This window comes from Chelonoidis abingdonii, chromosome 12, assembly GCF_003597395.2.
Source record: "Chelonoidis abingdonii isolate Lonesome George chromosome 12, CheloAbing_2.0, whole genome shotgun sequence".
Taxonomy (NCBI): domain Eukaryota; kingdom Metazoa; phylum Chordata; order Testudines; family Testudinidae; genus Chelonoidis; species Chelonoidis abingdonii.
Genome location: NC_133780.1, coordinates 160,416 through 163,356, shown reverse-complemented (window position 1 = coordinate 163,356; position 2,941 = coordinate 160,416). Strand labels below are relative to the sequence as shown.

Sequence of the window (2,941 nt, the reverse complement as noted above, 5' to 3'; positions counted from 1 at the left end):
AGGTCCCTTCGCCCCTCGGGCACCGGCTCCCTGCTGCGCCCCGGGGCCAGGCTGAGTGCGCTGGGCGGGGCTGGGCGGAAACCCGGAGCCGGCTTGGGAACGGAGCCAGGGGCCGGGGAGAGTCAAAGCCCGGAGCTGGAAAGAAGGGGTAGGACGGAGTGGAGCCAGGGGCTGGAGAAAGAGAAATCCGGAGCTGGAGTCGGAGCAGACAGCACGGAGCTGGACGGAGTCTAGGAACAGAGCCTGGAGCTGGAGCCGGAGCCAAGCAGGGGCAGGAAGTGGGGGCAGGACAGAAAATCTGGAGCTGGAACCAGGGACGGGCAGGAAGAGGGAAGGACGGAAAGCCCAGAGCTGGAGCCAGTACAGAGGCACAAAACCCGGAGCTGTATCAGCCTGGACTGGCTCCAGGGAGTAAAGCCGGCAGGACTAAAAGGGGATGGATGGGAGTCAGAACCGCACTGCCTGCCACAGAGCCTACCGGGGAGATGGAAATCCTGGAGTGGAAGAAGTCTGGAAAGGAAGTGACATGAAACCCAGAGCAGAGCCAGGGAGCAGAGAGCTGCAAGGCCCAGAGAGGAGCGTTAAAGCCCAGACTGGATCTGCCTGGGAACAGAGCCAAGGCCAGAGAGACCCAGAACCTGGGACAGACACACTATGTGGCTCTGTCCCATGGCTGCGTGTTTCCCAGATCTCCATTTTGCATATTTCCCCCTCCCCTGGGATCCAGCTCCATGTTGCCAGTTCTCCACTCATATTCCCCTTGGAATCCGGGTCCATGTTTCCCAGTGCTCGTCTGTATATTCTTCCCCTTCCCCCCAGGATCCGGCTCCACGTTTCCCAGCGATGCAGTCTGTATATATGCTCCCCTCTCCACGTGTTTGTATATTCTCCCACTCCCCTTGGGAGCTGGATCCATGTTTTCCACCTCTCCGGTCTCTACATTCCAGCTCCCAATCCAATTCCGGGTTTCCCATCTCTCCAGTCCATATATTCCCCTCCAGTGGGGTCTGGAACCTCTAGTCCCTATATTTTCCCCTCTCTCTCCATGCAGAGGAAGCTGAACAATGGGGACTCCCTTCCTGTCTCCCTCCAGCCAGGAAGTCGCCCCTCCAGTGCTTGCCGGCTGGGTATGAACCCAGCATGGGGAATGCTTAGAGAGCGAGGAGAGCTGGGAAGTCAAGACCAGGACATACAGGACTCTGTAACATAAGGGGGGGAATGGGAGCAACCCAGGGTAGCAAGGATGGTGGGAAAGGCTTTGTCTCCCTGACCCTGTGGAACTCTCTGCTACTGGGCATTCAGCCTTGGGACCGTGTGCCCTGGGTCTTAGGGAGAGGCGACTCTCTGAACCCAACTGGCCTGGGCTATGAGGGTGTCAGGGATGGGGAAGTCTCCTGCTGAGGCAGAAGGAGATGGGGGCACTGGGGGCGGGGGCAGTTTGGGCAGGGCCAGGGCCGGCTCCAGGCACCAGCTAAAGAAGCAGGTGCTTGGGGCGACCAATACCAAGGGGCGGCCCTCTGGCTGCTATTGGGGCAGCAGGTCCGGGTCTTCGGCGGCCTGAATTGCTGGCTGAATTCCCCGCTGAATTGCCGCTGAAGAGTGGAGCAGCGCAATCGCGCTGCCGTGGCTTATTGTTTGTTTGTTTGTTTTTTGCGCTGCTTGGGGCAGCAGAAAACCTGGAACCGCCCTGCGCAGGGCATGTGGGTCTGGGTGGGGAGAGGAGACCTCTGCTGTGGGGGCTCCGGGGAGGGATGTTGAGAGATGACGACGCCCATTCAGAAGTTACGTGGTCACAGCAAAACATTTTTATTTCTGGGGCCAAAGTCCCCATATAGCAGTGCAGACCAACAGCCCCCCAATCTTAAACAGAACAGGCCATTTGCCTGACCGCCCAGGGGGAGGCAGGCAGCAGGGGGGGGCATGGGTGGGGGTGGAGGCTCAGGCTGAGGAACCCCAGCAGCAGGAGAAGTGGGTGCTGTGGGCAGAGCAGGCCAAGAGGGGGTGGGGAGGTGGGAGGGGGTGGGTTGAGGCATGATTCTGGCAGCATAGAAGGGGGACCGGAGAGGAAGTTAACCCTTTATTGACCATTAAGCCCCCCAACTCTGGTTCCTGTCCTGAGGTTCACAATCTTATTATGGGGGTCACAGATCAGCCCCCAAAATCTCAGCTTCCCTGGGCACGTCTCACTCTGATTTCTGTGGGGAGAAGAGAGACAGGTAAGAATCATCCCAGGTACTCCAGCCCCAGCCTCTCCCAGCAGGGGGTGCTGGGGGGGGGAGGGCAGGAGCACTGGTGGGGTGTGGAGGAGTATTTACCTTGCTTTTCTCTTCGGCTCCGGATGGACAGACTGAAAAAGGAACCAAGACAGAGGAGTGAGACCCTGGCTCAGGAGTGGGGGGGAGGTGGTATATAGGCCTGTTCGTGAGGATACAGGGGAAGGTCAGGGAGTGCAAAGCGGAAGAGGGGGTCTGAGGGGAGCAGGGGCAGCAGAGGTCTAGGGGTACACATCCTTCCCGAGGAGATGTGGGGAAGAGGAACAGATGTGGCCTGGGAAGCAGACGGCTCGTTGAGGGGTACCTGGGGGCTGAGGACTGTATGGAGTGGCAGTATGAGGGGGTGTTGCAGAGGAGGCTGGATGGTTGGGAGTGCAATGGAGGGTGGTATGGGGGGATAGGGACTGGGAGGGATATGGGGGCAGTGGGAGGGTTAGGGGCTGTATGGGAGACAGTGGGGTGAATGGTGGCAGGGAGGCACCTACCCTTGTCCTGGAGGAGGCACTGGGGATCGGGGCATATGGGGGAGGGGGTAACACGAGGGGCAGTGGGGGGAGGGGAAGTGACACAGGGGAGCACACATCCTTGTCCCAGAGGAGGTGGTGGGGTAGGGGTGTATTCTGTCCGTCCGTCTGTCCCTGCTCCCCTCCCCCGTCTGTCCGTCCGTC

General features: G+C 59.8%; 1 long non-coding RNA gene across 1 annotated transcript; it reads right to left on the bottom strand.

Moving 5' to 3' along the window:
* Positions 1–1,782: 1,782 nt before the first annotated feature.
* Positions 1,783–2,875, bottom strand: LOC116829520 (uncharacterized). Its single transcript, XR_004374762.2, has 2 exons — positions 2,316–2,875; positions 1,783–2,195 (listed from the first exon to the last, which is right to left on the bottom strand). It is a non-coding gene; the product is annotated as an uncharacterized LOC116829520 (long non-coding RNA).
* Positions 2,876–2,941: the final 66 nt, after the last annotated feature.